Source organism: Cupressus sempervirens, chromosome 7 (genome assembly GCF_028749045.1).
Source record: "Cupressus sempervirens isolate cs-2001-9-10 chromosome 7, ASM2874904v1, whole genome shotgun sequence".
Taxonomy (NCBI): Eukaryota; Viridiplantae; Streptophyta; class Pinopsida; order Cupressales; family Cupressaceae; genus Cupressus; species Cupressus sempervirens.
In genome coordinates, this window is record NC_143124.1 from 922,013,676 (window position 1) to 922,037,818 (window position 24,143).

Here is a 24,143-nt window from a genome sequence, read left to right on the forward strand (position 1 = left end):
CATGCTTCTTTTTTAGAACTACACTTACAACTTCATCTACTCAAGTGTGACGAGTTAGAAAGGCCAATTCATAGGTCTGAAAATTTCCTACATGGAGACAACTTACATTTCAAAAATCATAAAATTGGAGATGAGGAAATTGCATAGGAAAATACTTGCAACTTACCATCAGAGGCTATAACACCCCATACATCCAACAGTATATTTTCTGCCATTGAAAAGTTTAATATTGAATCTCTAAGAATGGATGGTATTTTTTTTTCAAAGGAACAGTTGCCTAATGTACTATATGTTAGAGATGTACGTGTTGCTTCTAGTTTCATTGGGGATTATAATAAAAAAAATTCTAGATGACATTCCCCCAACAATCCACTGGATCCCCATTTATTTGGCAAGTTAGAAGGTTTGTATAAGGACACGACACCATTTGAAAGGAATTTCAATGATATTGAGTGTTGGCAATATGACCAATCAATCAAATAAGGTAAGTTATATGGTTTTTGTTTATGGCAACATATTTGTTTTGCAAATTAGTCATGATTATTCATGAAGGAAATTTTTTTAAGTATTAGATAGTGTTACAACAACATGACAAGATTTGATATAGTAGAATATTCTCGTGGAATATTCTCTTATGTAGTTAACCAGAGATGCATTATGTCATACTGATGATGTATACCAGTGTGTATGTTTGTACAACCAACCAAATTCAAGTTATGAAGGAAATAGTGATGTAGTGATGATACAATATAGAACAAAGCATGTCAACAAAATGAGTTAAATGACTTGAATAATTATTTTATTATTAATTGTTGATGAGCCAACTTTAAGGATGATATGAGAGTGAACTAAGGAAGAATTATTGATATGCTTGGTATAAATAAAGAACTTCATTTGTGAAGTTAGTGTGTGATATATATGATGAAAATACCATGTGAAGTAATGATATGTGATGCGAGATATGATGCAATTTGATATATGTAGTTACCCTTTGTGTGAATAATTGATGATCAAAAGAATTGCGAAGTATAGCAAGTAATCTAGTTATGCATAGTTACTGACATTCAAAAGATTTGTGAAGTACAACAAGTGATCTAGCTTTATATGCATATCTATTCTCTTGAAGAAATTATTTGTATAGTTGCATGTTAGGGCAGTGGGTTCTTCTTGCACACATTTATATATGATCTACCAACTCCTAATAGGGTTGAGGCTTCTAATAAGGCCTAGTCTCCTAACAAGGACTCAATATACTATGAATCTTTCATAGACTCCTAACATGGTCAATATCCTTAACTAGATTCTTTATATAGTGAATCATCTTGTGGGTTCCATCCCCACTGGGGTTTTTCCTTGGCCAGGGTTTCCCTAGTTAATAAAATATGTTGTAATGAGTTCTCTCTATGTATGGTTGTTTATTTTGTTTAGTACTATTGATGTGGAAAAGTAATTAATAAAATTTAGTTGTGGGTAAAAAGATTGAAAATACTGATTCACCCCCCCCCCCCCCCGCTCCACACACACCCCCCACCCCCTTTGTATTATCTATTTCTAACATTGAGTTCCCTAAGGTAAGTTAATCCATTGGAATAAAGGCTCACAAAAGTAGGTTAGAACGTCATCTCCTATATGACTACATAAATGAAGTAGTATTGGAAATATTAGGATCATTCCTTAATTATCATTCCTGGGTGAGACCAACAAAAATGAACCTTAAGCCTATGGCTGCTGGTAAACAACTATTGAAAGAGACATGAAAAAGAATTAGTTATCACCTTTATCCACAAGCAGAAGTTTGCCACACTTTAGAAAACATTGTAACAAATGATTTATCTAGAGAAACTATGTGGATGGAGTTAAAAGGTGACATTGAGCTCATAGGACATGAAATAGAGAGAGAAATATTTAATGACTTGATTGAAGGTATTCTTTGTGATCTTCTATGATAGGGAATGGACAATAGTTGTTACTCATTATATCTATATTTTTGGATCTTGATTGCTTTCCTAATAGTCAAATCAAGTGGATGAATTATTTTAAGAAGAAAGTAAAATAAAATTCAGCACACACAAGAACTATTCAACCTTGTAGGTTGAAAAGATGCCTATATTGTCATTTGTTTTCTTTTTACATTTATGCAATTGAGGTATTATGGAAATGATAGATTCCTAAAACTCCAAATTCTGTTGTAAAGGGATTGACAAATTGGATGAATTACTAAGTATTCTAACAACAACTGTAAATATTAATGACCTTTAAATTCTTATTCATGCTTTTCCCTTTCTCTCATGTTTGTGAGCTCAGAAAAGAATTATTATCAAGGCAAGTAAGGAAAATAATTCATTTTTAGCTACATAGCATGAGGGGTGTTCCTATTGTTACATGTTTTGAAGCATTTCATTAAGTAAATATAGATTACAATATACTTTGTCAAGCTAACATAATGAATATACATGGCTTTGAGTTTGATTAGCTTACAATTTCAAACTGCTAAAGTGTATTATAGAATATAAATATAACTCTAAAGAAGTCTTAATCACATATTTGTGATGGGATCATAGATTTGTAAACTTAATTATAGAGACTCTTAAATTGCTTCATACATGTTTTACTATATATGATAATTAATGGTAACATATGAAGCAAATTTCTTCAATACTTGAAATTTGTGTTTCATGTAAGCTATGTGCAAATTTGTATCTTGCCCATGGAAGGAATTGACATCTAAATTCAATCCCAAAATGATAGTGAGATATATCAAAATGCTATTTGTTTGACTAAAGATGATGTAATTATCATGGTGCTCATTAATTGACTATCGAGTACTTATATTTTTTTGTTGAAATAGTCTCTTTAATAACTTCATGTAAATGTTCTATAGGTAATTTACCTACACTGTGCCTCTAAAGTTGGAGCATAATCATGGCTATCTTGAACTATTCTGAAATTAGCCCAATTGTGAATGTCCTAACTAAGATATCACTTTATTTTGTTTTATTCTATTAGTACAACATGAATGCATTCCCTAGGCCATCCTAGGGATGGATGTGATTTTCTAGGCTAGGTCTGGAATGGGAAAGACCATAGTTTTTTTTTTGTTTCCACACTACAATAGATTGAACCTATTCTTAGGCAAGTTGCAGCTTTTGTCATGTGTCATACTTGAGAATTGGCATATTAGGTATTTTAATTTATGGACTAATATAGTAGATTTTTTTCTTTGATAATTGGGCTTTTGTAGTTACTTTATACTTAGTTATTGCCATTAATAATGATTTCTTACCAGTTCTATTTTATATTGTAGATATACCATGAATTTGAGAGATTTATCACTTATTTAATGGACTTGAAGGTGGTTGTATTATATGGAGGGGTAAAAATTAAAGTCCATAAAGCATTGCTAAAAAATGAGATTCCACAAATAGTTGTGGGTACTCCTGGAAGGATACTTTCTCTAGTAAGGGAAAAAGATTTGAGTCTAAAAAATGTCAGACATTTTATCCTTGATGAGTGTAATAGAATGTTGGAATCACTTGGTATGTCATTACATATCTTTTTAAATAGATTTTGATTACATAGTCTATTTAGTATATTTTTTTATTTTTTTAATATTGTAGACATGCAAAGAGATGTCCGAGAGATTTTCAAGATGAACCCTCATGACAAGCAAGTTTTGATGTTCTCTACCACTATGAGCAAGGAGATTCAGCTCGTCTGTAATAGATTCATGCAAGATGTAATGTCTTATGTATAAGTTGAACTATTTAATCCTATATTATATATTACTTTAATGATTGGGGAAACTAGTTTTTTTAAATTGGCTTTATTCATGTGGAATACTAGTTATGCTTATTTCTATAGTATTGATCTTAAGATTTTTATTTAACCCTTGCAAAGTTGATTCATGTTTTGTCCATAAGTTGGTAGCACACATTTGCAAATGCGATTCATGTTTCCCCACGATTTTGTATTTCTTAGCCAAGTCCTTGTTTTCCTCAACTTTCTCATCATCAGTGATCAATACTAGACTGCTATAGCTTTATTGCAATTCCAAAGTTGGGATTGCATGTTACCTAAATCCTTTTCTTTGCATTTGCAAGAATGGAGCTGCCTTAGAGGTAGTGCAAAGCTACATTTTCTATGGTGGCCAAATTTTTTTCATTGTAAATGGTGGAGACATGGGTTACATGTGGCCTCTATTACTAGTTTGTAACAACAATACAAATAATTAATTCAATGTTATAGCAAAGTATTAAATTCAAAATTTAGGGATGGTATATTGGACCATGAAGCTGCTAGTTGAACATTTTTAGTACTTTTCATTCAACATGTGCTCCTTGGATCAATGAGGGGATTGTTGTGGCACTGTTGGCTCTTGATGGCGATCACATCACCTAATGTTGCACACATTTATTTCCATTTATAGCCTATGGAGATATATGTTGACGATGAGGCAAAATTGACACTTCATGGTTTAGTTTAGGTATTGAATTTATTTGAGTTTAATAATGTCTAATAAAATAGTAAACCATTCTCTCTTTTGTTGTGTCTAATATTTATTTCTTGAGATTCTTCTAGCACTACATCAAACTGAGTTAGTTGGAGAAGAACTAGAAGCTGAATGATTTTCTTGATGCACTGGACTTCAATCAAGTTGTGATATTTGTCAAGAGTGATAATAGAGTTGCAAACCTAAATAATTTTCTTGTGGAGTGCAACTTTCCATCAATCTACATTCATTCTAGAATGTCACAAGAAGAAAGGTATGTTTGATGTTGTTTTTATTTTTGAATCTACAACGATACTTAATGTAACAATTCCCTTTGCTCTTTAATCTAGGATATGCAATTGAATTTAATTTGTATAATTTTGTCATCTCACATTGCTAGCTCCTTTATTCATAAATAAAGCTTTTTGCAGTTGTTGTATACACATTATTTATGACAATATTTGGGATAAAAAGGATTGCACTTTTTTAAATTCCTGATGGTTCATGAAAATTTCTCTTAAGCATTTAATTTAATTATGTTTAACAAAAACTAATGTGTTTCTTGTGATAGTTTAAAAATAAAATTTTAATATGTGATTTTCATGCAGATCAACTCAGTACAAAGGTTTCTATGAAGGTCATAAGGCAAAATGAAGAACTTTGACTACTAGAGGCCAATGGTTCTATGACATTGGCATTGTGTAGGAGCTTTGATATAGTTGGTGTTAAATTAGAAGTAGATGGACCTCCTGTCAATGATTCCTTGAGGTTCTCTAAAGTCTTGGTCATGTCTGTCATTGAAGGTCATTCTATTGGTGATTCACTACTACAAAAAAACCAACATTAATGGAAGAAATAAGACATCTGCTATCTTCCATGTTTTCATTCACATATGTCAATAGCCCAACATCAACAATATCTGCCACTCTCTCTAGAAAAGTTGACATTACCCACTTTCATAAGTTCATATTGTTGGCAATATGTCCAAACAATCAAATAAGGTAAGTTATGGTTGTCATTTATGGCAACATATTTGTTTTGTAGATTAGCCTTATTTTGATGTAGAAGAAAATTGTCTATGTATTAGACAATGGTACAATAGCAAGATAGTTTTGATGATAAAAAAATATTCCCTTGGAATATTCTCTTGCGTAGTTGACCAAAGATGAATGACATCATAATGATGACGTATACTAGTTTGCATGTCTATACAATCAACCGAGTTCAAGTTGTGAAGAAATTTGTGATGCAGTAATGACACATCATAGAATAGAGCATATCAACAAAATATGTTTAAGAATTTGATTTATTATTTTGAGTTATGAATTATTGTTGATCTTACTCTAAAAATATTATATGATTCAACTAAGGAAGAATTTATCAAAATGTTTTGTATAAGTAAAGAACTTTATTTGCAAAGTAAAAGAGAAAAAAAGGAATGTAAAAAAGTGAATGATGATTCAGTGTTCAGTAAATGCAAAGTTGATATGATCTTGTGAAATGCAAGTAACAAGTAAATTTGATACTTTGATATATGATGCAAAGATATGATGTAGTATGATATGTGCACAATTTCTCTTATGTGAAGAATCATCAATCAAAATATTTGTGAAGTACAACAAACTAATCAGTATTGTATGTATACCTATTTCTTGAAGAACTCATTGTATAGTTGCATGTTAGGGTAGTGGGCTCTACTTGCACAGATTTATATGTAATCCACCAACTCCTAATAGGGTTGAAGAAAATCCTAATAGGGTTGAGGATTCTAAAAAGGCTTAGTCTCCTAACCAAGACTTGAGACACTATACATGCTTTATAGACTCCTATCAGATCAATATCCTTAATCAGATTTTTTATATAGTGGATCATCTAGTGGGTTCCATCCCCATCAAGGTTTTCCCTTAGCCAGGGTTTCCATAGATAATAAAGCATGGTGTCATGATCTCTCTTTGTGTATGGTTGTTTACATTGTTCTACACTATTGGTTTATTTTCTTATACACATGATAAAGTAAATAATAATATTCAATTGTGGGTAGAAAGATTGAAAATATTGATTCACCCCCCTCTTAGTATTATCTATTTCTAACAATTGGTATCAAATCCTAGTTATTCAAAAGAGGCTTAATAGTTTGAATAAGATCCCCATGGATATGGAACAACTGAAGAAAAATCTTGAAGAAGTACTTTAATAGATTGATCTTCTTATTGATGAAAGAGATGGCCTCAAAGATAGATACAAGGATGCTAAAGCCTATATTGGTGAATTAAAGGACAAGATAGATGACCTAAAGAAAAAAGGACCTACTAATTAGACCAATGATAATGACATTGAAGATCTGAAGAAAGAAAATGATATCCTAAAGCATCAATTAAAGATAGTTGAACTTAAGCTGAGTCTTAAGAAAAATGGAGGAAAGATTGACTCTAAAATAAAAGATGAAAATATAGATATGATATCCTAGTTAAGCAAGGTAACATCAGAACTAGAATCTATTAAGTTAGAACATGCAAAATTAGAAAAATACAACACCATTGTGAAAGGAGAATTGGTACAAACCAAGTAGAAAATTGAGAAATTATATACCATTAGTGATAAAATTGAAGAACAATTATGTGCGCATAGACCCAACTATGACAAAGCTGGACTTGGATTCTTTCTTGGTCAATCCACCAAGAAATATATTGAAACAAAAGAACCTATCACTCCTAAAGTCAATAAGGACCTAAGCAATAAAAATGACACATCTAAAGACAAAGTGAATGTTACTCACTTTGAGATAGTCAAAGAATCTAATCAAGATATGAATAAAAAAAGAAAGGAATCTTTTGCCTGGTGTGATGAACCTATGGACACTAAAGTTAATAGTGAAGGTAAGTCTTTCAAATCTATTTATAAATTTTATTTTCATAATTGTCATGGATATGGTCATTATGTAGTAGATTGTAAGAAACCTAAATTTGATGGTGATAATTTAAATAGTAGGATGCATAGAAACACTAACCATGCAGGAAACAAAAGAAGATCCCACAATAATGATAGTGGAGAAAGAAAATAGATTGTTTGCTATAGATGCAACAATCTTGGACACATTGCAAGGAACTGCAAAACACCTGATGACAAGCTAAATGAATAGAAAAGAGATGTACCTATATGTTAGTTGTGTAACAACTTTGGACACACAGCAAAGTTTTGCAAAATGGATAGAAGAGACCTAACAAGAATTAGAATTTCAAAAGGAACAATAGAACAAATGAAGTAAAAGAATAGCCAAATGAACTAAAGGAATCATTTGTGAAGGCAAAGGAACCAGAAAGCCCTCATACAATTGTAGAAAATGCACCTAATAGGTCAATAAAGTCACTTATTATTTGTGACTCCTCTCACTAGAATTGAGCATTCTTAGTGGAACAAAGTACCAATTGTTGATAACTGATGCTAGAGGAAATATTAAGGGTTGCACATTTAACAATAGGTAGTAGACATTGAGAAAATTCTATAGTAAAGTGTGCATTGCCTGATATGATCAGGATGAGGATATATGAAAGGATCAAACTCTCTATTGCATAGAGACAATATATTGAACTAGTGGTAGATATGCATTTATTGCGCAATACATATTGTGAAAGATTTAAAGGAGATGAAATGACTTGCAAACATCATTTTCTTGTGTAAAGTTTGTGTGTGAGATTGAAATGAGATTTAGAGAATCAAAAGAGCCCTACAAGCATGCAAAGTCACCAAAAACCCTAGCACGCCAAATTAAGGAATTTTTCTAAATTGGTGAGCATAATCCTTTATGAATGAAAACAAGAAGTTTATAATGTAAGAAACATGCCTAGGTATAATTTTAAGAAACACGCATTCGTTTCTTTGCTCGATGACCCCATTGGAACATTTTTTGTGAGATTTGAAAAATATTCTTCATGTGAAAGCTATCAGAGGTTATATTCACTACAAGATTGAAAGTATAGGTGATTTAAAGATTCAAAAGGATTTGGAGAAGATGTGGAACAATGATTTGTCATTGAAATCTAAACATAAATATCTAGAACATCTTAACCTAGTTAAGCATATATTCTACACGAATTTTGATAGCAATGATTGGACAAGAATAATTCTTAGCAGAGTACATGATGATCTTCTATGGTTGAGAGATTCTATCATTAGCATTGACAATGACCTAATTCACAAGGTCATAGGGTTGAACAATCAAGGCAAAAATCCAATAAACATCAAGAATGTGCACAAACTTGTTGAGGCAAATCTCAACACATATTTTGATGGAAGGAACATGAAAGTTAACTCAATCCAAGATGATGGAATAAGAATTATTTCCAATATTTTGGGTTACAAGTATAATCATGGATCAAGAATTGATTAAATCCCTACAAGATTTCTTCATGCAACTTATCTAGTAGTAAGAGGTGAAGAAGTGAACATGTGTGATATTGTCAGAACACAACTATTGGATAATATATCAAGAATCAAGAAATAAAGAAGTACAGTATTCAAATTTGAATCCCTTCTGACACACATTTTCTTCTATACTATCAAGAAGTTTCCTAGTATCATAGTTTGGAATGAAAATGAGTGCACTATGCAACATATCACTTGAGCTTATAGGTCAAGACCTAAAGCTATCAAAGATAGCAATTTGGACAAGATCATGAAATCTTTCCAAATAAAAATCAAGAAAAGGTATATAATACCTCCAACACTAGTGGAAAAAATATAAGTATGAACTATGTTTCATGGTTGAAACTAATTTCACATGCATGGAGGTAGTAGTTCCTTGGGTGAAATTTATTGAACCTATGGGATATGAGATGAGAGAGGACTTGATTGAAGGATATGCACAGATAATCCTTTACTCTAAAGTTGATTCTAACTGTCCCAGATGGGAAACATATATAAAGAAAATGAGAGAAGCGAAAACTGATCAAGTAATGAAGGACTCCAAGAAAAAGGTGGAAAAAGCTATTGATTCTATCTTGAAAGAATCTAGAATGACAAGGAAAGAGTTTGATGAGGTTAAGGGAATTTCTATAGAAATGAAGGCTAGTAGTCAAACTGAGCTCTTATCCCCTGCACCCATACTAGTGGCGAGACCTATTAAAAAGGTCATAGTTGGCCAACCAAGTGTGCAGACTTCTTTTGTGCCTTATGTAGTAGTTGCACAACAACCACCAAGAAAACTAGTAAAGATGAAGGAAACATCAACATCAAGAAAATCAATGAGGATAACAACCCCTCCTAAAAGGAGAGTAAAGCAAACCATTAGTACCCCAAGAAAAAGAATGAAAACCTTACAGATTAGCTCATCTGAGTTTGAGGAAGAGAGTAGTGATAGACCAGTTGAAGTAGTTAATCAGGAAGCCAAGACATCAGCAGGATGCAAAGCATGGAAAATAAAGGTAGAAAACCTTAACATGAAAATTATTAATGACAACAATTTTTTACAATTAAATAAATACCATGACTTGTGTAATAACATGGATAGGAGACAACTAGAAAGTGCTATAGTTAGGAAAATGATTTTGAAAGATAAAAGGTTTGATACTATAAAAGGAAAATACCCAAAGATTTGAACAATAGATTTCTAAATAGGAAGAGCAGAGTTACAGAAGAGGATAACTAGATAAGAATAAGTATGGTAAGAAAGTTATGCACTATAAATAGTGAAGAAGACATAAAAATAAATTTTGAAAGGAATAGAACCATTACTAAGGCATAAGAAAAGATCCATTCCTATTATGGGAGGAAATTATGAGGAAGTCAATAAAGAAACTTAGAAGCCTATAGTTTCTTTCATGTCAACTATGCCTAAGGATAGTGCACAGAATAAGAAGGAAAGCCAAATGCCTAAATAAAGTGTGTAGATACCTGAAGCAAGTGCATAGATGCCTAGAGATAGTGCATAGACAGAAGAGGCAAGCAAGAAGCTTGAAGTAAGTGTGCAATTAGCAGAAGCTAGCTAGACACCCAAGGAGAGTGCGCAGACAAAGGAGGAAAGTCCTATAGCTTACAACCCTCCTCACAGTACTAAACTAGTAGCTACACCAAGTTCTCCTCCTCACATCACTATTGGCACTGACTTTATGCAAGTAGAAAATACCAAAGTGACTGTTGATAAATTAGAAGATCCATTCAAGGACTTTTGTGCTAGCATTATTGGCAATATTGTGGATTATAGTATTTTTGATGAAGAAGAGGTTTAGAAGACTACTAAAGAAGTCACATAGAAGATGGAAAAAAGCATTGAAGAAGGTATCTCAAGTGTACCTTTGATAGGAATAGTAGTAGTAGGAACTTCCACTCTTCCTACCCAAACAATAGTAGTGACAAATCCAACTCAATCTAATGAAGAGGATGAGGCAAAGAACCTTATATCTTCTCCAAGAAAACTCCTCGAGAAGAGAAATCAATCAAGTCACTTGAGAAGACTTTGACCACAATTTTGGATAAGATGGAAAAGCTAATAAGACCTATTGACACCCCAAGTTGATATTCAACAATGTGCAACAATTTTGTGCAAGGCTTTTGATAATGAGTTTACTACACTCATGAATATGGCTACCATTCAAGCACAAACTAAGCACAATGGTAAGTTTCTAAACACCATGTGCACTAACATGAGAAATGATATAAAAACTTTCAACATATGTATTAAAGCACTAAGGCAAGCATAGAGGAAGGAAAGAAAGCATATGCTAAGTGTAACTTAGCATACATTTATTTGAAAGAATATGATGATTAAATCAAGGATAAATTGACTGAGCTTCAGACATCCACTAACAAATTTTAAAAGTAGAATCAGAAAGTGGACACCATTGAGCATACAATTTAGCTACTCCATGATAATATAAGGGAAGTACAAGTAGAGAAGGAGAAGATTCCAAAGAGGTTCACTCTTTTAAGAGTGCATTTATTCCCTCAGATAACATTGTTGGAAAACCAATTGGAAGAATGCTTGTCTGCAAAGTCTTCATATGACAAATTTGTGGCTATATATTTGAATGCAGCAGAACTGGTAGCATATGCTTTATGTGCACTTATCAGTGTATCTGATGCACTAAAGGACAGTTGGAAGAAACAACTTGAGTAATTGAAGACCAATTTCAGAAAAAAAAAATTCCAAGTTTTGATGTGCAGCTACCAAATTTTGATGGTTTTTGATACCTTTGTCAATGATGTCAAAGGGGGAGATGTATGGAAAAATTGTATTGTAAGAAATTGTAATGTGTATAATATGTACAGGGGAGCAATAAGTTGTAATAGGAAGTTATAAGGGATGTAATATTTCATAACATGAATACAAATGTTTTTAATGTTTTATGACTATTTGTTTTGATTGGCATGACAACATGTTTGGGACTTAGCCAATTTTCACAAAATGTTGCCATCAATGCCAAAGGGGGAGATTGTTGGAAATATGTCCAAACAATTAGATAAGGTAAGTTATGGTTGTCATTTATGGAAACATATTTGTTTTGTAGATTAGCCTTATTCAGTTTTAGAAGAAAAATGTCTAAGTATCAGACAGTGGTATAGCAACAAGACAATTTTGATGATAACATAATATTCCCTCAGAATATTCAGTTGTGCAATAGATTAGAGATGAATGACATCATAATGATGACATATACCAATGTGCATGTCCATGCAGTCAACCAAGTTCAAGTTGTGAAGAAATTTGTGATTCCATAATGACACAACACAGAACATAGCATATCAATAGAATATGTTTAACAATTTGATTTATTATTTTGAGTTATGAATTGTTGTTGAGCCAACTCTAAAAATGTTATATGAGCTGACTAAGGAAGAATTTACCAAAATGTTTTGTATATGTAAAGAACTTTATTTGCAAATTAATAGTGAAAAAAGGAATGCGAAAAAGTGAATGATGATTCAGTGTTCAGTAAATGTAAAGTCGATATAATCTTGTGAAATGCAAGTAACAAGTAAATGTGATACTTCACTATATGATGTGAAGATATGATGTAGTCTGATATGTGAACAATTTCTCTTGTGTGAAGAATCATTAATCAAAATATTTGTGAAGTATAACAAACTACTTAGTATTGTATGTATACCTATTTCTTGAAGAACTTATTGTATTGTTGCATGTTAGGGTAGTGGGCTTTGCTTGCACACATTTATATGTAATCCACCAACTCCTAACAAGGTTGAAGCAACTCCTAATAGGTTTGAGGCTTCTAATAAGGCCTAGTCTCCTAACAGGGACTCGAGACACTGTACATGTTGTATAGACTCCTAACAGGGTCAATATCCTTAACTAGATTCTTTATATAATAGATCATCTAGTGGGTTCCATTCCCACTGTGGTTTTCCCTTGGCTAGGGTTTTCCTAATTAACAAAACATGGTTTCATGATCTCTCTTTGTGTATTTTTTTTTTACATTGTTCTACACTATTGGTTTATTTTCTTATGCAAATGATAAAGTAAATAATAATATTTAGTTGTGGGTAAAAAGATTGAAAATATTGATTCACCTCCCCTCTCAGTATTATCTATTTCTAACACATATCTCCCACAAACATCTCATCACTTACCCTCTTCTTTGTAACCATATCTAATATCAAGATTTGAAAACTATACACATCTCCATTCACAAAAAAATTCCTGCCCAACCCATACTCTACAAACAAATTTATTCATGAGAATCTATTAAGGAAAATGAAAATACCAATATAAAAGATACTCAAGAAAATAATTACCTAGAGCAATATAGCCTATAGATCCTCTAAGTGAAAATGTTGTTGTACTTAGTGAATCTATGGGGTTTGTAGCAATTAAATAGGATATACATGTTGGAAATATAGATGAAGTAATTGAGAGGGGAGGGGTGAATCAGTTACCACAAAAACAATTCCAAAATCCCCTTAAATATCTATAATATTTACTTACTGTTGATACTCGGTAAATAGTGCAGGAACACTATAACTCGGTAGGTTAACTAATTATTGATCATCTAGCATTCCTAGTTATTATTATGCTTGCAAAGTTTAAAATAAATGAACACAAGAGGCACTAGATTTAATGTGGAAACCCAATATGGGAAAAACCACCAAGTAACTAGTCACCAATTTTCACTCTTCTGAAGTGAGCCCTGTTAGGAGCCAACCCTGTTAAAGGTTACAATGCACACTGTTAGGTGTGACCTTGTTAGAGGATTTAATCACCCTATTAGGAGTGGCCTGGTTAAAGGTCTTTAGAACAATTCAACTGAACTGTCACCTTGTTAGAGGATTTACAAAATGGCTGTTAAACCAACTTTGTTAAGAGATTCTAGATTCATTGTTACAATGATTAGAAAGCAACAATGAGGTGACCTGAAATATATGCAACTTATCTTTTTCTGATTACAGATCTCTATTTTTCTTTACTGCATCCTCACTGATCGAATACAACTTTGCAGCTCCTCCAGGATATCTAATCTTTCATCAAAATTTGCTCAATATTCACTTATTCTATCTTCATCCATATACTCACACACACCTTTAATTCACAACTTGAACATCTAACTATATACCTTTTATATTATCAAGTCAACTCAAATATAAGTTACAACAATAATAAAAACATTACATCAGTCAACTGCATGAAACAATTTAACTTAATATCAAAACAATAAAATCCTTCGTTGGCTGACCCAACTCAGTGATCACTACTCTAGAATTCTTTTCTAGTGTTAACCAAGTGAGGCTTAGTAAACACTAAAAACCCTACAAAAATCCTTTGGATATCGAGTGAACTCGGTTAGCACTGACCTTCCTTTGCTGACCTTGTGAGCTCGGTAGAAGCTAACTCTCTACCACATTTCCTTTGATAATCAAGTGAGCTTGGTAGACATTAACTTTTCTTTGTTAACCTTGGGATCTTGATTAACACTAACTTTTTGTTAAAAAATCCTTTGATTCCCGAGTGAGCTCGATAAATATTAACTTTTCTTCGTTAACCTTGGGAGCTCGGTTAACACTAACTTTCTGCTACAAAATCCTTTGATGCCTAAGTGATCTCGATAGACATTAACTTTTCTTCATTAACCTTGGGAGCTCGGTTAACACTAACTTTGTGCTACAAAATTATTTGATGCTCAAGTGAGCTTAGTAAACATTAACTTTTCATCGTTAACCATGGGAGCTCGGTTAACACTGTAAATTGCTTTGTTGATCATCTAAGCTTAGTAGACTCTATTTGATGACTAGTATGACATTTGTGTAACATCAAAGAAAATACACAATTAACAATTATATCCAACAATCTCCCTCTTTGGAATTGATGGAAACACAAGATGTCATAGAAGAATGAAATTTGAAAACAAGTCTAACAAGCCTTCTTCTGTTAGAACAACTTTCTCTATTAGATAGCAAACTCTCCCTCTTTCAGTAATCTCCCTCTGTGAATGAATTCTATGGCAAACTCTTCTTCTCAAACAAATTTTAGAAAGATATGATAGTAAAACTCTCCCTCTTTGATAACACATGCCAAAGACAACACAATTCAAATTGATTTTAATGTACCTTTAGTACTGATTCATATTCAATATTTTCTTATTATGCTGCATCAACTGATAGATCTTCAACTTGGTATGCATTGATGCATCACTAAAACTTCATTTTAGTGAACTTTAGATAGGGGAGTGACCCCTAACTTACCTCTTAGATACAAGAATGCATCCTTAGGTAATGGCTTTGTGAATATGTCAGCAATTTGTTCTTTTGTATGAACATATTCCAATCTAATCTCCTTATCTTGCACCAATTCTCTGACAAAATGATATTTTATTGCAATGTGCTTGGTTTTGGAATGCATCACTGGATTCTTAGATATGTTTATTGCACTTGTATTATCACAGAACATAACAACTGGTTTTTTGATTTCCACCTTCATGCCTTCCAACAACTATTTAAACCAAACAATATTAGAATAGTTTACTGCAACATCAACATAGTCTGTCTCTGCTGTAGATTGAGATGTACAATTTTGCTTTTTGCTTGTCCAAGAAACCAACCTCTTTCCAAGAAAGAATGCTCCTCCACTTGTACTTTTTTTGTCATCAAGGTTTCCTACCCAATCAACATCAGTAAACACTTTCAAATCTAGATTACCTCCAAATTTGTACCATAAACCATAATCTTTAGTCTCATTATTCTTTTGATTGCCATCATGTGATTTTCTCTTGGTTTTGCTGAAAATCTTGCTACAATACCAACTACAAGGGCAATATTTGGCCTAGTATGAACTACATACTGCAACTTTCCAATTATAGATCTATACAATGTTTGATCTACTTCTTTTGATTCATCTTCCTTGGTAAATTTTAATCTAGTACACATAGGAGTCCCAACTGGTTTACAATCTTCCATACCAAACTTTTTCAATATCTCCTTGATGTATTTTGATTGAGTGATGTAGATACCATTTTTATTCTGATGAATTTGAAGACCAACAAAGAATTTGATCTCTCCAAACATAGACATTTCACATTCCTTGTTCATTTGATCTAAAAATTCTTTGCAAAGATCATCATTCCCTATGAAATAGTATCATCTACAAATATTTATGCCAAAACAATCTTATTATGTGGGCCTTCCTTTATATACAAGCTACTATTATCATTGTTCTTTGAAAACCAATCTAAATAAGATAGTTATGAAATATTTCATACCATGCTCTAGGGGCTTGTTTTAGACCATACAATGGCTTGTGTAATTTGCAGATCATGTTCTTCTTATCTAGATCAACAAAACCTTTAGGTTGTTTAATGTAAACCTCTTCATCCAATAATCCATTGAGGAATGCTAACTTAACATCCATCTGATAAACTTTGAATCCTTTGTGAGCAACATATGTTAGTAAGGTTCTGACTCCTTCCAATCTTGCAACAAGAGAAAAAGTTTCTCCATAGTCTATTCCTTCTTCTTGAGCATATTCTTTTCATACTAGTCTAGCTTTGTTTCTTGATACCTTACCATCTTCATCCAACTTGTTTCTGAATACCCACTTAGTTCCAATCACATTTTTATCTTTAGGCCTAGGTACAAGAGTCCATGTCTTGTTTTTCTCTATCTACTCTATTTCTTCATTCATAGCCTCAATCAAACTATCATTTCCCAATGCCTCATTGATATTTCTAGGTTCTACCTTTCAACTTACTTCTTGTCATGGTTCCTTCAAATTTGTCTCTAATGATCTGATTTGCTGAATGATGTCTCCTGACATATTTTGCTAATACAGGTTCCTTGCCTCTTAAAAGAATTTCATTGTTATCTTTTTGTACTTCAACTTTAGATTTTGGCTATTCTGGCTCAGTAGATATTGGCTCGGGTCTTTCAAACTTGGTAGACACTTGCTCGATAGCATCTGAATGTAACTCATGTTACTGTAGCTCGGTTTGAACTTCCTGTAACTCAGTTACTGATGACTCGGGAGTAGAAGATTCCTGATTCACTGGTATTGTATCAGGTTTAGTGAAAACAAACCTTCTATAATCTTCTAGTTCCCTTTTGCTTTTTTCTTCAGTCCTTTCTACAAACTCATCAACTTTCACATGTGCACTTTCTATGACTTTGTAAGTAGACAAGTTCAAACATCTATATGCTTTAATTTTGCAATAGTATCCCAAAAATATTCCTTCATCACCTTTTACATCAAATTTTCCTTTTTTAGATTCTTTCAAAATGTAACATTTACTTCCAAATACTTTTAGATAACTTACATTAGGTTTATAGCCATACCATAGCTCATAGGGAGTTTTGAAAGTCTTTTTAAAGTTGTACTCGATTCAAAGTATGAACTATAGTGCTGATAGCTTTCTTCCAGTATTTGATAGCAATTTTCTTTTCAATCATTAAGGTTCTTGCACAATCCATGATAGATTTGTTCCTCCTTTCAACTATTCCATTTTGTTCAGGAGTTCCAAGGGCCGATACCTATCTTTTGATTCCTCTCTCAATGCAAAAGTTATTGAACTTGTGTGAAATGAATTCTCCACCTCTGTCTGACCTCAAGCATTTCAATCATTTTCCTATTTCCTTTTCTACTCTGGCCAAATACCATTTGAATTTCTCAAATGCTTCTAATTTGTTCTTTAGATACATGACAGTCATCATTCTTGAGTAATCATCAAAACAAATAATGAAGAACTTTTCTCCAGTATAGCTTTCAATTCCAATGGGTCCACATAAATTAGTATGCACAATTTCTAATATATCTTTTGACTGATTGTTTTTACTTTTAAAATTAGTCTTTCCCATTTTACCAATCTGACAATTTTTGCATAGACCGACCTCAAGTTTTTTTACATTTGGAATGCCTGTTACTTTCTTGAATTTTCTTATCTTCACCAAGTTATCAAAATTCACATGACACAACCTTTTATGCCATAACCAAATTTTTAAAACTTGAGCAATAAAACATGAATACTCACCAAGTTCAAGATAAATTAAGTTCCTTTTGTTTGAGTGCCTAATCCAATTAGTTTTCCTTTTCCATCTAGTAGTCTTGCTTTTCCATGCATGAATTCTACTTTGAATCCATTATTGAGTTTCTATGCCACACTCAACAGATTATGCTTTAGTCCTTCTACCCAATAGGCATTATCACATATAAGTTCTTTGGTTAGAGAGATTCTTCCTCTTCCTTTTATACAACAAGGTTCATTGTTACCAAATCTTACACTGCCACCATCATGGTCTTCAAAGTACTCAAACTTAGTTTTTTCACCAGTCATGTGATGAGAACAATCACTATCTATGATCCATGTATCATTTTTTCTTATATGAGAAATGAGTGCCATTTCCTCATCATTATTAGACTCATGTTTCACAGCAATGTAGACAATTTCATCTTCTTCTTCATCATTAGAATCATTAGAATCTTTAGCCATAAAACATGTTTTCTTACCTTTATCCTTGAATGATTTGAAGTCTTTCTTGCCATTGTACTTGTAACCTTTCTTCTCATCTTCATTTTGCTTGTTTGGGCACCCAGCAACAATATGACCAACTTCTTCACATAAAAAATAGATTAGAGGAACTTTACCTTTATATTTTCCTTTGCCTCTAGAATATTTTCTTACTGGTAGAGCTTCAATCACCTCAAGATCATTGTCTGAACATTGGTCTGATTCATCTTCACTTCCTGACTGAGATTCCTTTTTCTTTTTACTTTTCTCCTTAAGTGAAAGCTTGGCTTCAAATGCTAACTCAATGTTTTTGGAAGCTGGAACATAGTTGTCAAAGTTGTCTAGTTCAGATGTAGTTAATCTTTCGACTATGGCTCTAGATTTATCTTGTGATTTGCTTCACATCTTCTTTCTTGAATTGCAAAAAATCTGATTGCATAAATGGGAAGTAGAGTTATAAGAACTTTACTCATTACTATCTCCTCGTTGATATCTCCTCTAGATGCTTTGATTGCACTGACACATGCTTTGATTGTTTCAACATATTTTGCAATGTTTTCATCCTCTCTCATCCTCATTTGATCAAATTGTCCTCTCAAACTTTATGCTTTGGATCTTCTTACATTATCATCTCCTCCATAGATTTCTTTTAGCTTTTCCCACATTTTAAAAGTAGATTTGTAGTCCTTGATGTCATCAAATTCTTCATAACTCAGAGTAGATGCTATATCTATCATCATGATGTTGTGGGTCTTCTTTTTAGAAATATCATTAACAAATAGTGTACTAGCTGGTTCTGCATTTTTTTTGTCAAGTTATTTTAGTCCTGTATCTCTAATAGAAGCTAGATGAAATCTCATCAACCCTTTCCATGCTGAGAAGTTGTCCTTGTTAAGTCTTGGAATTTTCTTCTTATAAGACATCCTGATCTTTGACTTAGATCCTTGAAATCTTGTCCTACAAGCACCAAAAGCTTTGATACCAATTGTTCAAAATATAGATGAAGTAACTGAGAGGGGACGGGTGAATCAATTACCACAAAAATAATTCCAAAAATCCCTTAGATGTCTATAATATTTACTTACTATTGATACTCGATAAATAGTGCAGGAATACTGTAACTTGGTAGGTTAACTAATTACTGATCATCTAGCATTCATAGTTATTATTATGCTTGCAAAGTTTAAAATAAATGAACACAAGAGACACCAGATTTAACATGGAAACCCAATATGGAAAAAACCACCAAGTAACTAGTCACCAATTTTCACTCTTCTGAAGTGAGCCCTATTAGGAGCCAACCCTGTTAAAGGTTACAATGCACACTGTTAGGTGTGACCTTGTTAGAGAATTTAATCACTCTGTTAGGAGTGGCTTAGTTGGAGGTCTTTACAACAATTCAACTGAACTATCACCTTGTTAGAGGATTTACAAAATGGCTGTTAAGCCAAATTTCTTAAGAGATTCTAAATTCACTGTTACAATGATTAGAAAGCAACAATGAGGTGACCTAAAAGAGATGCAACTTATCTTTTGTTGATTACAGATCTCTGTTCTACTTTACAAGATCCTTACTGATCGAATACAACTTTGCAGCTCCTCCAGGATATCTAATCTTTCATCAAAATTCACTCAATATTCACTTATTCCATCCTCATCCATATACTCACAAACACCTTTAATTCACAACTTGAACATCTAAATATATACCTTTTAGATTATCAAGTCGGTTCAAGTATAAGTTACAACAACAATAAAAATATTACATCAGTCAGCTGCATGAAACAATTGAACTTAATATCAAAATAATAAAATCCTTCGCTAGCCAACCCAGCTCAGTGATCACTACTCTAGAATGGTTTTCTAGTGTTAACCAAGTGAGGCTCAGTAAACACTGCAAACCTTGCAAAAATGCTTTAGAGACCAAGTGAACTCAGTTAGCACTGACCTTCCTTTGCTGACCTTGTGAGCTCGGTAGAAGCTAACTCTTTGCCACATTTCCTTTGATAATCGAGTGAGCTCAGTAGACATTAACTTTTCTTTCTTAACCTTGTGAGCTCAGTTAACACTAACTTTTTGTTACAAAATCCTTTGATGCCCGAGTGAGCTTGGTAAATATTAACTTTTCTTCATTAAACTTGGGAGCTTCGTTAAAACTAACTTTCTACTACAAAATCCTTTGATGCTTGAGTGATCTTGATAAATATTAAATTTTTTTCATTAACTTTGGGAGCTCGGTTAACACTAACTTTCTGCTACAAAGTCCTTTAATGCTCGAGTGAGCTCGATAAACATTAACTTTTCTTTGTTAATCATGGGAGCTTAGTTAACACTGTAAGTTGCTTTGTTGATCATCTGAGCTCGGTAGACTCTTTCTGATGACTAGTATGACATTTGTGTAACATCAAAGACAATACAAAATTAACAATTGTATCCAACAATACAAAAATTATTCACAAGAGCTATCATGTTGGCATCCAGGAGCACATTACTCGATTTCAAACCATAGTGAACAAGCTGCAGAGGAAAATCATAATAAAGATATTCCATGCCATGTGCTACATTTGTGGCAATGCTCAAACATTCACTCAATCCCAATTGACAATAATTTTGATGATCTATTTCAAGGTATAAATGTTTTTCTAAGCTTCCATTAGATGCATATTGAAGAACTAAACCTTCCAAGCTAGGGAAGTAAAATGCACTTAAGATTTTTATGAGATTATGGTGTCAAATCCTCCCCAGCACTTTACATTCTCTGGTAAATCTCTTATTAGCTTCTTCATTCTACAAATTTAGTGTCTTCAGGGCCACTTCTTTAGATTTAGGACCTATTCTTCTCAAAATTTTAGTAAGCTCTTTGTTTGTTCATTGGCATCATTTTAGAGTTTATCTTAAAAATTTTAATGTGTTTTTTATTCCTATAATGACATAACTTCGAAGTGGAAAATACCATGGCTAAGAAATATTTTTCCATTGGTGTGTAATTGAGCTCATATCCAACTAAAGTATGATTGATGTAGTAAATATCCATTTCCTTTCCTACATCATCAAGTTGTGCTAGAAGTGCACCTAGGGCTATGGGAGTAGTTGTAATGTATAATATGAGTGGGAATCCTACAATTAGAGGAACCAAGATAGGTGGGTTAGCCAAGTATTACATGATGAGCTCAAATTTGCATTGGCAAGTGGGGTCCCACCTAAAGTTTTGATCATTTTTGAGTAGATGTGTAAACAGTTGGCATTTATCAGTGAGCTAGGAGATAAATTGTCTGACTAAATGTAGTTTCCCCTGAAGACAATGAAGTTTCTTGAGTGTCTTAGGAGGGGCCATATCCATGATGGCCTTGACCTTTTTAGGATCAATCTCAATACCACATCATGATACAGTGAATCCTAGGAGCTTTCTTGAGGTAATGTTGAAGACATATTTCTTAGGATTGAACATGAGATGATATTTAACCAATCGATTATACACTTCCTCAAGATGAGATAAGTGATCAAGGGTATTAAGAGATTTGACTAAAATTTCATCTATGTAATCCTCAAGATTCTTATGGATTAGGTCATGGAAGATGACTATCATGGCACATTGATATGTTACCCCGACAGTCTTTAGCCCAAATGACATCATGTTATAACAAAATGTCCCCAACGTGTGGTAAATGTTGTCATATGTTGATCTTCCTTTACTATCTAAATTTTATTATATCCAAAGAAACCATCCATGAGTGATAAGAGCTCATGGCCTGTAGTGAGATCAGCAGTCATATCTATGTTTGGTAATGAGAAATCATCCTTCGGGAAAGCCTTGTTGAGATCTCTAAAGTCTATGAAAATTTTGATATCACTAGAAGGTTTGTGATAGGTACCATGTTGGAGATCCATTTTGAATGGCTAATCAGGTGAAAGATCTTTGCCTCTAGCAATTTTTCTAACACTACTTTAACCAATAAAGAAACTTTGGGGTGCATCTTACAAAGCTTTTTCTTGACAGGTTTGGCCTTTGGATCCATGGCCCAATGGTGTACTACTAACTTGGGGTCCAACCCTAACATGTCTTGATAGGACCATGCAAAGTAACCAAAATTATCATGGAGGAATTCAATGAGAAGATCTACCTACTCAAGTAGTAGTGATGTCACAATATATGTGATATGTGGTATCTCAGTCAGACTAATATTGACTAGTCTAGTTTCCTCTGTGAAGGCTGAAGATATGGGAGGCCTATGATCCTATGGGGAAGGATGAAATCTCCATCCTTAGGTGTCTCTAAGAGGTTTTCACCATTAGATATGTGAAATAACCCTGACAGGTTATTGCTTTCTCCAGCACCAAAAACTTAAACTTTAAAGGTTTGACATTTCGTCAAACAATTAGCAATCGAGCTCTGATACTAGTAAAGGGTTTTGATTTGAAGAACTACTAAAATTTCCCCAACTGAGGTACAACAATTTATCAAATGCCAACTTTATTTGCTAAATTAAACAACTTGCAAATGCTATAATTAATTAGATGCACCTGGCAAGAGAAGAATCAGTACGGGGATACTGACTCAGGCAATTGTTTATCTCTCTTTTGTTTTCAGGTTGTGATTCAATCACAGGTGCATTGTGGAACCTAGGGTTTTCGCAATTGTCACAGTTAGCCATTGAGAACGATAACTCTCAATTGGTGCACAATTTTGAGGGTGTGAAATATCATCTAAATTATTGCAGATGGGAGGTGACGATACAGTCATTTCATTAGGGCGATTATTTGCGGCTTAAGGCCAATTTGTAGTTTTGTTCATTGAAGGATTTGATTCAGATCATCGGTTCCATGGTGAAGCAATGATTAGCAGTGACTAATCGAGGGACAATCGTTGCATAGCTATATCAGGGAACGGCGTGTTATTCTGTTTGAAGATATTGTTCGATTGCTCAGGATTTTCAGTAGACATCCATGTGATCTTCATGTGTTCTATGTTGTGGTGTCTGGAAAATCTACAAGTCAGGTGTCTTCCTTGCATTCATTTCCGACACTGTTGAATATTAGTAAATATTTCAAACAATTAGCAATCGAGCTCTGATACCACTGAAATAACCCTGACAGGTTATTGCTTTTTCCAGCACCAAAAAAACTCTTAATACTTCGGCTCTGATACCACTGAAATATCCCCGGCAGGTATTTGCTCCTTTTTACACCCAAAACTTAAAACTTCAAAGGTTTGACATTGCATTAAACAAATAGCAAACAAGCTCTAATACTACTAAATGGTCCGGTCTTGAAGAATCACTAAAATTGCACCAAAACTGAGCTACGACAAATTGTCAACCATTTTAATGCCAACTTTATTTGCTAATAAAAACTTGCAAAGATTTTCAATTGCAAATGTACTCTGCTATAATCTTGTTAATTAGGTGAACTTGGCAAAGAGGAGAATCAATATTGAGTATTCAATTGCTAAGACTGGTCTCCGAGCACAAGCTTGCATTTTCCCTGTCTTCCTAATATTGAAATACTAATCAGACTTTGATCTCTGTTTCAACATCCTAGGAACTGTTCATCAAATCCAACCGGTGCCCCATGAGATCTAACCATATCTGTATGTCCCAGCGACTAATCAAAACGGATGAGATCCTTCCTCCCACAAAGCCCCCCCGTGGAAAGGAAGAACGACTAGGAACAGCAAATAAGCGCTGACGGCCAATGCAATATACCCTATCTGAAAA

At 33.3% G+C, this 24,143-nt stretch overlaps 1 pseudogene; it reads left to right on the forward strand.

Moving 5' to 3' along the window:
- Positions 1-3,014: 3,014 nt before the first annotated feature.
- On the forward strand, positions 3,015-23,936 carry LOC149550557 (DEAD-box ATP-dependent RNA helicase 15-like; annotated as a pseudogene).
- Positions 23,937-24,143: the final 207 nt, after the last annotated feature.